This window comes from Cryptomeria japonica, chromosome 9 (assembly GCF_030272615.1).
Source record: "Cryptomeria japonica chromosome 9, Sugi_1.0, whole genome shotgun sequence".
Classification (NCBI taxonomy): Eukaryota; Viridiplantae; Streptophyta; class Pinopsida; order Cupressales; family Cupressaceae; genus Cryptomeria; species Cryptomeria japonica.
The window spans coordinates 494,308,766-494,322,875 of record NC_081413.1 but is presented as its reverse complement, the minus strand read 5'-3'; positions in this window follow the sequence as shown (position 1 = coordinate 494,322,875).

Here is a 14,110-nt window from a genome sequence, read left to right as displayed (position 1 = left end):
CCAAAATCTTGACTCTGATCTTTGCATTGAAAGTCTCAAACTTAATCTTGATGTTGAACTATCTTTGATTCCTTACTTAATCACCTCTTTATAACACAGACCTTGTTTTGATATTGTCTTCTTATTGAAGACAAGTCTTTCATCTTTGCGATGTTCTGAATCTTCCTCAATGCTCTTGAATTGTTCTTGATGTTGTTTATAGTTTGTATCTTCATCCTTTGTTACCTGCAAAATAAAAAAAGATAGTATTAAACACACATGGATAGGTTTCACAAACCTACAATTTGGTATACCCCCAAAATGATGATGAAATTGTGATTCTATCTTTCACTCTCATATCTGATTTTGAAGTGCTCCAAGGTCCGATTTATATGTTTCGAGATCTCATTCCACCTTTTATATGCAAATGCAAGGTTAATCACACTCAGATTTTGATCTGAAAAAATGTTCTTCAAATCAGAATATTGATCTTGAAATCGATTCCACTCTTCTTGTCACTCTGTGTTTGATCAATGAAATGATCAAGCCTTTGTCCAAAATTGCCAATATAGATAACTTTGCTCCTCAAACTTGCTATCAAAATCACAAATTGTGGATGAACGTGTCCTTGAAAATAGTGATCTCAAGGATAAAGATCTGAATGTTTCTCTTGAAATCGATTTCTTCTTTCTTGAAAATAAGTGTGTGATCAATGAAATGATCAATCATAATCACTGTTGTAGGTAAATATTTTCTCAAGGTAATGATAAACTCTTGAATCAAAATCGTTGTCGTAGAAAGAAAAATCATGATTTTTCAGAGATGCAGAGATGCAGATATGAATATCGAATTGATTTTCACGCTTCTTACAAATGTGCAATGATCAAATTCAATTTGCTTATGTAGACAAATTTGCCTTTCTTGATTATTGAACCTGCACCTATTGTGATTGAGTTTGTCTTAGTGTTGATTGGAATTTGCCTGATTGCTGATGAATTGGATTTGATTTGATGGTTAGATGATTGTTTTAAACTTCCATATATAGGCATTGGAGGTTGAAGGGTGTGTCTTTTCATCTTAAACCTTCCTAGGCTGATTTTGATTGTCAAAAAAATGAAACTTGTAATTGCACTTTTGGAGGCCGACTTTGCACCATAGTTAATAATTTTAAAATTCCTTCAACTTTGGTAGATTTTGGAGGGTTCATTGCAACTCTTCATCAAATTGGATTTTATGGGGGGTCATTGCAAGCAAATTGGAAACCAAGGGGGTCATTGCCCGCAAATGTTCATTTCGAAAATCAAGTGGGGTCATTGCCAGCCAAGGTTCATTTTAGAAATCAAGGGGGTCATTGCCATCAAAGATCAATTCGGAAATCAGAGGAACCATTGCAAGTTTACCAACAAGGTGGATTTTAAGAAGACCATAGCATGTCAATCTTCAAGTCATAATTCTTTGACATCTTTGTATGTTAGCCTTCATGACAAAAATTTTGACGACCTTTGCATGATTTGTTGAAGGCGGCAATTGATGGTACCTTTGCCATATTTTCTACAGGGCGGTTTTTTGAAGGAAGCTTTGCAAATCTCCACTTGATCAACTTTTCTGGAGACATTTTCCAGTCATGACCTTTTCCACTTTTATACTTGGTGAATTTTGGAAGTGCCTTTTCCTTTCATCACTTGGGCGGCTTTAGAAAGGACGTTTGCCACTTTCATACTTGGGCGGCTTCTGAAACGAGCTTTTCTTTCTTAACCCCAAATCGGATTTTGCAATGACCTTTGCCATTCAACATCAAGGCGGCAATTCAAGACCCCTTTGTCATGTTGATCAAGGCGGGAATTTGAGATCCCTTTTCCATGTCAACACTAGATCGGATTTTGGAGGGTCTTTGTCGTGTCATTGTTTTATCATATTTCTCAGCCACCTTTGAAATTTAATACTTTCATCAACCATCTTAACTTAGCTTTATAATTTATTTCATTAATCAATCAGTTAAGTGACTTTTGCAATTGATTTGAATCCAAAGTTTCATCATGATTTTGAGACTAAGTTTGGCAAATTTTGAGATCTTGATTCAACACTTCATTTATCGGCCATTTAAGGTTCCTTTGCACTAGGTCTTGATGCTTTAACACAATTGAAACAAATCTTCATTCAAACCCTAATTGACTTAGACTAGGCGACTCCAATGATCTTAATCCTTCTACATACCTCCTAATTGATGAATTTCATCTTCAACTACTAAGATTGACAATGCTCTTCATTTGGAGTCTAATCCTAGGGATGCTAGCCATTTGAAGCTTTAGAGGGAAAAGGTAGTATTGCACCTCATTTCACCCTAAAGAGAGACTTGATTTTGCCCTGAGAAACTACATGCAAGAGGCTAATAGCAAAGACATGACAACAACCAAAGGTGGTGCAGGGGCACAAGACTAAAATTAATCATTTCTTCTTCAATGAATTTCATGTTTTGTTTCAAGGTGTTGTAAGGGACCTTAGAATCCCATTTTCATGTTTATTTTGGATAATAAAGTCCTCATAGTCCATTTTTGTAAGGCCTAGTGGCCTAGGGTGCTTTATAAACTCTATGGTCAACTATGGTCAAAAGGACTTAGGATGTGTGGATTTAGTGATTCAAGTGTATTTTGGTCTAATTAGGTCCAAAATAATATGTTTAGGCTCCTAGGTCTATGTTTGAAGATAGTTTGTTGGTAAAATACAAAATTGTCAAAAAATTGACAAATGTTGTCAATATTGGTGAACAACTTTTTGAAAAGTTGTTAAAATCAATTCCTAACATTCACAACCACCTGATTTCGGTTGGAACATGTTGGGATGGCTATATTATGCCTCAACAAACCAATTTGGAGGTTGGTTGAAGAATAATGTGAAAGTTGATAATTTGAAGCAATAAAAATTCTGTATTTTCCTGCAAATTTGCTGCTATTTTGGTTGGTACGGGCTTGTACGATCTGAAAACTGAAAAATTCTTCCATGATGAGTTAGAGGGGTGAAATACCTTTCATTTGAGTCCAACTAGAGCATTTGAAGTGGAGAAATAAGCGAGATATCGAAGTTTTAGTGAAGACAGCCCGTGAAAGGGCATAAACCTAGGGTTTCACATTTCTTTTCCCTTTTCTTCCATTTTAACCATGAAAAAAATCTAAAACTCGGTTGGATGGAAGATTTGGGACGTATTTTAAGATTTTCTTTGTTTCAAACCTGGAGGAAGTGTTTGGAAAGAGCAGAAATTAAAAGAAGCCAGACATCTCTATGTGGCTGGCAATGCAAAAGTAGTAAAAAGACACAAAAAAACCCCATAACTATTGGTGAATTGTAAACCAGTGTATAAAACCTTGGAATTGGCATTATTTTGGATTCCCATAAATTCTCAAAGTCATACTTTTCTGATATGGTGTGTAAAAATGGTACTTCCTTCATTAAGTGCTTGAATTAGTCCTTGTTGTCATCATTGAGGGTTTGGTAGAAATGTGGTTTGTTGAAGCCTTCAAGCCCTTTCCTTTTGGAAAAAGTGCTGCCCAGGGGAGTGTATTTGATGTGTGCAATAAAATCTAGGTGTCCTTTGGAGATTTTGTGTTGTAAGCCAAAAAGTTGTTTTTGGAGACTAGTGGGCCTAGAGAGCCAAATTGGGCTTGGATACCTTGGGGACTTGGAGGAGAAAACCAGAGGGTGGATTTGGATATTTTATGATCCATTAGACCTATCAAACCTGTACAAGGCTTTGGGAAACATATAAACCTTACTTGGAGGGGAGTGAGCCATTTGAGCACTTTTTGAGCATTTTGCCTGTGGGGTTGTTAATCCATTAATGGTGACTTTTGTGAAATGTCTCAATGGGGGGTTATGGGGAAGGAAAAATATGTGTTGAGATGTTATATTTGTTCTTGTAAGGTGTGAGGTCTGGTTGGGAGAACCTCTTTTCCCAAAGGGGTAGTGTTGCCTATTGAGCAAGTGAGCAATTTGGGTTTTTCCAAGTTGTGTAGACCATACCTCTACATCAATTGGTATCAGAGCAAGTGTGATCCTTAGGAGAAGGATTGTTTCAGTTTAGCCATGTCAGGGGAAGAAGAAGAGGGTGAGTTGTCCTCAAGGATGACTAATACACAAATAGTGAAGTTTTTGAAGGATCAAAACTTGGTTCACAAGATTGATTCCTTGCAGAAGGAGGTTGATAGACTTAATGGGGAACTTCGTAAGAAAAGTGGTGGAAACTTTGATTTTGTTGAAGAGGGGAGTGATGAGGAACCCCTTGAGCAGGATAAAGAAGAAGAAGTGCCTGCTGATCAGAGACTACTTGTGAAGACCTTGAAGGCCATGGAGAGAAGGACCATGGATGTTAGGTTGGACCTACCTTCCTATGATGGAAACTTGAATCCAGATGCTGCTGTGGATTGGATTGATGCCCTCACAAGCTTCTTTGAATGTGAAGACATACCTGAAAATCAGAGAGTTAAGATTGCTAAGTCTAAGTTGAAGGGACCAGCCCTTACATGGTGGAATTTCACTCAAGATGATAGGGTGAAGGAGAAGAAGAATCCAGTGACCACTTGGAAGAAGATGGTTGCATTGATCAGGGATGCATATGTTCCTGATGATTATGAAGTCCAACTTCATAAGAGGAGAATGAGTTTGAGACAAAAGGAGATGAGTGTCTCAGATTATACTCAAGAGTTCCATAAATTGGTGATGAAGTCCAAGGTAGTGGAGCCTGAATGTGTGAAGCTTGCAAGATATTTGCAAGGGTTGAGAATTACCATTCAAGATGAACTCAGTCTAAGCAGCCCTCCCACAGTCCAAAAATGCTTTCAACTTGCTTTGAAGGTTGAGGAGAAACTCAAGAGGAAGAGTGATCAAAGTGGAAGAGGGAGAGGGCAAAAAGACTTTGGAAATAGGGGCAGAAATATGTCTCAAGGAAGAGGACAAGGTTCCAAAGACCTTGGTGAATCAAGTCAAGGAAATGAACAAGGGGAAGGCAGCTCTAGAGGATCTTTCAGAGGAAAGAGAGGAAGCTTTAGAGGAAGAGGTAGTGGAAGAGGCCTAGAAGGCATAAAATGCTATAGGTGTCATCAAATGGGGCATGTTGCATCCAAATGTCCAGAGAAGGCAAACAAACAAGGTGAAAGGAGAGCAAATTTGGTGAGAGATGAAGACACACATAGTGTTCACTCTCATGGATCCTTTGTGCAGCCTGAACAAGGAGAGATCATGATGATGAGGAGGACATTGATCAAAGCACCTAGTCCACTAGAGCCACCCCAAAGGAAGGCACTTTTTAGAACTACTTGTAGAAGTGGTGACAAAGTATGTAGTGTGATGATTGATTCAGGTTCTACTGATAATTTGCTGTCCATTGAGGCAGTAGAGAAACTAAAATTGAAGAGGATTAAGCATCCAAGACCCTACAAGGTCTCATGGCTTACAAAGGGGCAGCAAACCATCATTGAAGAACAAGCATGGGTGGAGTTTTCTATTGGCAAGTACAAGGACAAGGTACTTTGTGACATTGTACCCATGGATGCATGCCATTTGCTGCTTGGCAGGCCATGGCAATATGACATGAAGTCAAGGCATGATGGTGAGAAGAACACATACACCATTTGGTATAAAGGTGAGAAGGTAACTTTACTACCCCTACCTGATAATGGTGAAGAAGCAAAGGACTCTAAAATCATGTTTGTAGGTGAGAAAGAGTTTTTAGAATGCTTGAAAGAGGAGGATACTCCTTGTTATGCTTTGGTTGTGTTGCCAAAACAGGAAGAAAAGAAGGTGCACAAAAAGAAGGAAGAATCTAGGAGGATAGGACCAAAGGAGGTGGCTGATTTGCTTGAGACCTACAAAGACATTGTAACCAAGGAGTTACCTGATTCCTTACCTCCTATTAGAGAGATTAGCCATAACATTGATCTGATTCCAGGGGCTACACTTCCCAATAAGGCTGCCTATAAGTTAACACCCCAACAAAATGAGGAAATGGCAAGACAAATCCAGGAACTCTTAGATAAGGGTTTGATTTCTAAAAGTATGAGTCCATGTGCTGTTCCAGCTGTGCTAGCACCTAAGAAAGAAGGTACATGGAGGTTATGTATAGACTCAAGGGCCATTAATAGGATCACTATCAGGTATAGGTTCCCTATGCCTAGGATTGAGGACTTGTTGGATCATCTAGGGGGTGCAAGGTGGTATTCAAAGGTGGATTTGAAGAGTGGATACCATCAGATCAGAATAAGGGCTGGAGATGAATGGAAGACAGCATTCAAGACTAATGAAGGCCTCTATGAATGGAGGGTTATGCCCTTTGGTTTGTCCAATGCACCTAGTACATTCATGAGACTCATGAATGAGGTCTTGAAACCTTTTCTTGGTAAATTTGTCATTGTTTACTTGGATGATATTCTCATATTCAGTAAGAATAGAGATGAACATGTGCAGCATTTGAATTTGGTCCTTAAAAGATTGCAAGAGGCTAAGCTCCTAATCAATATAGACAAGTGTCTTTTCATGCAGGAAGAGTTGGTGTATCTTGGTTTCATTGTTTCAGGTGGAAGTGTCAAGATGGATCCTGAGAAGGTGGAGAGCATCTTGAATTGGCCTTCTCCAAGGTCAATGACTGAAGTTAGAAGCTTCCATGGCTTGGCTTCCTTTTACAGGAAGTTTATAAGAGGCTTTAGCCAAGTTTGTGCACCTATCCTAGATACAATCAAGGGAGGACAAAAGTGCAAGTTTGTATGGACCAAGGAGGCTGAGGAGGCTTTTCAAAGTCTCAAACAAAAGGTAGCAAAGCAGCCTATACTTGCTTTTCCAGATTTTCAAAAGGTTTTTACTATTGAATGTGATGCATCTAATGTTGCAATAGGGGCTGTTTTGAGTCAAGAGGGTAGGCCCATTGCATTCTTTAGTGAGAAACTTAATGAGGCAAAGAGAAAGTATTCCTCATATGATTTGGAAATGTATGCACTTGTACAAGCTTTGAAAAAGTGGAGGCATTACCTCCTTCCAAAAGAGTTTGTTGTTTTTACAGACAATCAGGCACTTAGCTTCTTGAATAGCCAAGAGAAGTTGAGTCACAAGCATATGAAATGGGTAGAATCAATCCAAGCATATACCTTTACAATCAAACACAAAAAGGGAGTTGCAAACAAGGTGGCAGATGCCTTGAGTAGAAGATCCTTGACAGTGCAAGAGGTGAAGTTGCAAAGTGTGGGGATTGACTCCTTGAAAGGTATGTATGAAGGTGATGAAGACTTTCATGAAATTTATAAAGTTTGTTCTGATTTTTCTAAAGCATACCATGTTGAATATGCTGATTACTTGATCCAAGATGGTTTATTGTTCAAAGGACATCAACTATGCATTCCTAGGTGTTCAATGAGGGAGAACATTGTGAAAGAAAAACATTGTGGAAGCATGAGTGGACATTTTGGTTTGGATAAAACTCTTGAGCAGGTACGAAGACATTATTATTGGCCTAAAATGCAGGTTGATGTGAGAAGATTTGTAGAGACTTGCAGCATTTGTCAAAAGGCTAAGGGTACTTCCACCAATGCTGGTTTGTATCAACCATTACCCATACCTACAAGGCCTTGGGAAAGTTGTAGTATGGATTTTGTAATGGGGCTGCCTAGGACTAAAAAGGGATTTGATAGCATCTTTGTTGTTGTTGATAGGTTCAGTAAGATGGCACATTTCTTGCCATGTAAGAGCACAAGTGATGCAACCTATGTAGCAAATTTGTTTTTCAAAGAGATTGTGAGGATTCACGGACTTCCTCTAACAATTGTGTCTGACAGAGATGTGAAATTCATTGGCCACTTTTGGAGAACCTTATGGAAGAGGTTGGGAACAAACTTGAACTTTAGTTCAGCCTACCATCCACAAACAGATGGGCAAACTGAAGTTGTGAATAGGTCCTTGGGAAACCTATTAAGATGTTTGACAAAGCAATATGGAGAGAAGTGGGATGTTGTACTTCCACAAGCTGAATTTGCATTCAATGACTCTGTGAATAGGAGTACAGGAAGGAGTCCATTTCAGATTGTGTATGGGCAAAATCCAAGAGGCATCTTGGAGTTGAGAGACCTTCCACATGATGGGCAAATAAGTGCTCATGGAGAGCAATTTGCTGATAGCATGAAGGAGATCCATGATCAAGTACGGTTGGCACTTGAAAAGAGCTCTCAAAAGTACAAGGAGATTGCTGATAAGAAGAGGAGAGATGTACAATTTCAGATTGGTGATATGGTGTGGGTGTATTTGAGGAAGGAAAGATTACCAAAGGGGAAGCATACTAAGTTACTCATGAAGAAAGTGGGTCCTTGCAAAGTGTTGAAGAAGCATGGGTTGAATGCCTATGAGATTGCTCTTCCTCCTAATCTTGGTATTTCTCCTATTTTCAATGTATGTGATCTAACACCATATAAAGGTAATGTTGTTGCAGGTATGGACTTTCAGATTGAAGAAGTTCAAGAGGATATGGCTGCCATACCTCATCATGCACCAAAGAAACTTGAGAAAATCATTGATGAGAAAGTCATCAAGAAGACCAGAAACAAAGAGTACAAACAATACCTTGTGAAATGGGTAGGAAAACCTGTTGAAGAGGCTGTATGGATGGATGAGGCAGAGATTCTGAAGCATGGTACTTCATTGGACCAACTTATCTCATGTGGAAATGAGATCAGCCCACCCTGGGAGTATGGTGCAGGGGCACAAGACTAAAATTAATCATTTCTTCTTCAATGAATTTCATGTTTTGTTTCAAGGTGTTGTAAGGGACCTTAGAATCCCATTTTCATGTTTATTTTGGATAATAAAGTCCTCATAGTCCATTTTTGTAAGGCCTAGTGGCCTAGGGTGCTTTATAAACTCTATGGTCAACTATGGTCAAAAGGACTTAGGATGTGTGGATTTAGTGATTCAAGTGTATTTTGGTCTAATTAGGTCCAAAATAATATGTTTAGGCTCCTAGGTCTATGTTTGAAGATAGTTTGTTGGTAAAATACAAAATTGTCAAAAAATTGACAAATGTTGTCAATATTGGTGAACAACTTTTTGAAAAGTTGTTAAAATCAATTCCTAACATTCACAACCACCTGATTTCGGTTGGAACATGTTGGGATGGCTATATTATGCCTCAACAAACCAATTTGGAGGTTGGTTGAAGAATAATGTGAAAGTTGATAATTTGAAGCAATAAAAATTCTGTATTTTCCTGCAAATTTGCTGCTATTTTGGTTGGTACGGGCTTGTACGATCTGAAAACTGAAAAATTCTTCCATGATGAGTTAGAGGGGTGAAATACCTTTCATTTGAGTCCAACTAGAGCATTTGAAGTGGAGAAATAAGCGAGATATCGAAGTTTTAGTGAAGACAGCCCGTGAAAGGGCATAAACCTAGGGTTTCACATTTCTTTTCCCTTTTCTTCCATTTTAACCATGAAAAAAATCTAAAACTCGGTTGGATGGAAGATTTGGGACGTATTTTAAGATTTTCTTTGTTTCAAACCTGGAGGAAGTGTTTGGAAAGAGCAGAAATTAAAAGAAGCCAGACATCTCTATGTGGCTGGCAATGCAAAAGTAGTAAAAAGACACAAAAAAACCCCATAACTATTGGTGAATTGTAAACCAGTGTATAAAACCTTGGAATTGGCATTATTTTGGATTCCCATAAATTCTCAAAGTCATACTTTTCTGATATGGTGTGTAAAAATGGTACTTCCTTCATTAAGTGCTTGAATTAGTCCTTGTTGTCATCATTGAGGGTTTGGTAGAAATGTGGTTTGTTGAAGCCTTCAAGCCCTTTCCTTTTGGAAAAAGTGCTGCCCAGGGGAGTGTATTTGATGTGTGCAATAAAATCTAGGTGTCCTTTGGAGATTTTGTGTTGTAAGCCAAAAAGTTGTTTTTGGAGACTAGTGGGCCTAGAGAGCCAAATTGGGCTTGGATACCTTGGGGACTTGGAGGAGAAAACCAGAGGGTGGATTTGGATATTTTATGATCCATTAGACCTATCAAACCTGTACAAGGCTTTGGGAAACATATAAACCTTACTTGGAGGGGAGTGAGCCATTTGAGCACTTTTTGAGCATTTTGCCTGTGGGGTTGTTAATCCATTAATGGTGACTTTTGTGAAATGTCTCAATGGGGGGTTATGGGGAAGGAAAAATATGTGTTGAGATGTTATATTTGTTCTTGTAAGGTGTGAGGTCTGGTTGGGAGAACCTCTTTTCCCAAAGGGGTAGTGTTGCCTATTGAGCAAGTGAGCAATTTGGGTTTTTCCAAGTTGTGTAGACCATACCTCTACATCAAAAGGCTAAGCTAAGACAACTAACCTAGAAAGAGAAAAAGTGGGGGTCCCCATTTGCAATGGGGCAATGTGTGAATACATCACAACATCTAGCACCACCTCGAATAAATGTTCCTGAACATTTCAAAAATAAGTACTCAATCCAAAATTAGAACCTCTAGAAAATTCAACCTTACTTATCAAGAGACTAGAAAACATACTCAAGGTGGAAGAAGAATAACAAACTGCATGAAGGCACTTTGTCTTTGATTACCCATGTGTGTGCAATTGTATTCATTATTTCTCAACAAGAACATTAAAACTTCCAAGTTCCATCGTAATTAGCTACGTGGTTTGTCTAAACTCCATAAGCATCTTGTATAGAGCCTCGTTGCCAGTCGGATGTCTATAGCCCCAAAGAGGTTATCGCTGTAATCTCTTGAATATTGCTCCATTGCTAGCCGAGCGTTTATAGCCCCGATGGAGTTACTCGCATGTTCCCATAGCCAATCTTGATATTTCATTTACATTCATTGTTTTCTTTCTCTTGATTTTTTCTTTATCTTCTCATTTTTTCTCTTTTGATAAATTGCTTTCTTTTCTTTTCATATTACATCAATTCCTTTGGCTTGTAAACAATAAAGCTCACTTGGGTTTGACGATTACAATGGCGCTAAAGCACGAATTTATATTTTTCACTAATCACGGTTCCGCCTAGAAACCATAATGACTTGAAGTTTATTAGTGTGTAAAGATATGGTAATCAAAAGATGTCGATATCGAGTTACAAAAAGTGATTCCTTTCCAAGTCAAGTACAAGTCCTAATCAAATGATAAAGCTAGAGAGGAATAACCTCAGATTTAAAAAACATTTCATAAATAGATATCCAAGAAATGGACCAAACATAAGATCCAAAATGTGCTAGTGCATGGGAAAACAACACAAACACCTTTCTCACAAATGAAAGCTTCCACTAAGGACACTTAAATTAAGTTAAACAACTGACTCAAAAGAAAACTAAAACTAAAGCACACAAAAGAAAACTAAACTAAGGAAAGCAAACAACTAAACTATTTGAGAAACCCAAGATCATGAGTCAAATGACTCAAGGCAAATAAAGAATAAGGCTCAACAAAAGCAAACTAACCAAAACAAACGAAAAGAAAACCTATTCTAAAGCTATATGCAAGACTCCTAGACTTGAAACAAATCAAAGAAGTGATGTATGCACATTATTTCACATGAATTATCAATGTATGCAACATGAGCATGGTAAAAGTGACAACTCACAGTTGAGCAAATTCATCTTTAACTACAGAAAAGTAAACTCTCACCATGCATCTCTCGTATTCAAGAAATTCCTCACACCAGATAGGTAATTGAGGCAATTCATTAGGATTGTGATCTATCCAAATGAAAGTTTTTTTTCCTAACCCCCCATAATCAAATTCATAGCATTCAAAATTGACAGCAGGGAAAGAAATAATCAGGTGTCGTTCGTGCTTGAATGTAAGTGTTTTCTCGCCATTTAGTGCATTGTTGGAAGCGAGATCACCAACTGCTTCAAGAGGTCACCATTGATAATGTACCATTACATGAGCATTCACAATATTTTGATCCTCACTTAAAAGATCTTCTTGAAATAAGCTTAGTGCTCCTTCGAATGGATCAACTTTCTTTGCATTCACAATGACATCTCGCTCATCTCTATGTATAAACCACACATCTTCATGAAACTTTGTAAGCATATCTTTGAAAATGAGAGTCTCCTTGAGTGATTGATCATTAAAAATTTTGTCTAGCGGTTGTTTAAATACTGACATTGATGGAAACACCACCTCAAAGTGCCTTTCACTCACCAGCTCCATTTGTTCACCTTTAGGGATGCTTGAAAGTTCTTCCTTTAGGACGACTTGACATCCTTCATTTTATTCTCCTCCTTGTGCTAAGGATGGATGTTCACCAAGGATTTTGTCATCTTGAATAGTATAACACTCAATTCCTTGTCCTTGGGATGGTGAAGCATCAAATGTCTGATAATTGCTCAAGTCATCTATGCCTTCTGCATCGTTTTCCTTCTCAATCTCTTGATGATCCTCACTAGTATCCATGTCTTGTAGAGTTTCATGCCTTGGTGTCTCCACACATTGATCTTAACCCACTATCATCTTTGAGGCTTGAATGTCTTCCACTATATCTTCATCTTCCTTGGACACAGTTATCTTCAATTGTGATGCCTTGACTACTTGTCTCATTTGTACTATCCTTTTGCAATTCATCCCATAATGTTTTAGGATGTCAAAGTTGATGATGAATCACAACTATTGTAGCATTTTGTTTGTCCGGAATTTTTTTTGGCAGTAACTCCATTTGTGCTTCCTCCATGAGGTCTTTCAGTGCCCCCTCAAATAGTATGGTGGTGATCATGTCTTTGAGCGCCCCCTCAAATTGTTCTTCTTATTTGGGCTCACTTATAATGATTTGCATTTCTTCATTCAACATCTCTATATGATTGTCTCCTCCTTCAATGCTGCTATTTGAAACTTCTTGTATCTATTCTCAATAATCTCCTTTTGTAGTCTAAACAAAAACTCTTTTAAGAATTCCTATTCTTCTTTCTTGATTGTTTTCTCAACACTTTGACCATCACTTGCCACTACTTGAGCATTCTCATTTGTTTCTTCAACTTTCATTCCATGGTATTCTTTAGGTGTAAGGTATGGAAATCTATCAATTGCAATACATTGATCATCAGGTGAACTTGTATCATCAACTTGCAACTGGCTTCCTTCAGTATCTGGTGGTGCTACAAAGTGTGCACTCCAAGATCTATTAGCGATGCACTCTTCCTTAGATAAGGTTGACATTCCAAACCAATATTTGACTTGGTTGATAGCCATTTCACATAATGAGAAAGCAAATTCAGAGTGAGGTGCATTGTGAATCCTACACCATAATGGTAGCAATATGCTTTCTAAATGCATTTCTCCATTCAAAATAAGCTGATTTTCAATCATCCATAAGAAACTTGAAAGGGGATCCTTGCTCTCTGGGACACTGAAATTGTTTTCTTCCACTTCTGGCCTAGGAACATCCCAAAAGAAGATCGTTCCTTGTATTGCTGATTCCATCCTTGATAGGTATGTCAAGCAATGCATCTCATCATGTTCATTTGTCTCATGGATTCTACACTACCCTGGCCTTGCAAACTCGAACAAATGGCATGGGTAAAGTGGCACATTCAATCTCCACCAAAGTTGAGGAATATCAACTTGTTGCTCATGATGAAATTGCTTTTGCTCCATTGATAAACCTTTCTTTTTTTTTGATATTTTGATTTTGATTTTGATTATTTTTTTTTTTCACCTTTTTGGGATTTTTTGGAATAAGAGAGTTCTCGCAAATCTCAAAGTTAGCTTTGAAAGCTCAACCAGTTCCAGCTGCGGGAAATTATTCCTTCCTTTGTAAGTCCAACTAATTGTTTAGCGATCACCTTCTTTTCTTGTGTAAATTCTGTTAGCGTCTACTTCAAAGTATAACTTGATAAATTTCAGCATCAACTGCTTCATTCATGTATCCACAATCATGCCTTTCTTCTGCTTCAATTTTGTTGAGTGTGAAGAGGAGGATGCGAGGCTGGAAAATTTGAGGTAGCTTCTCCACTTGATGACTCTATACTTGGAAGAAAACTCTTTTGATATACAATTCAATGTTCAACCCTCCCTCCAGCGCCAATTCTGTTGAGCGCGGGAGGAGGGTAAAAAAGTCCTTAAGATTACTCCTGCAAACATGAATTGATATGATCTGGAGTTTAGTTGTTCAAGAATT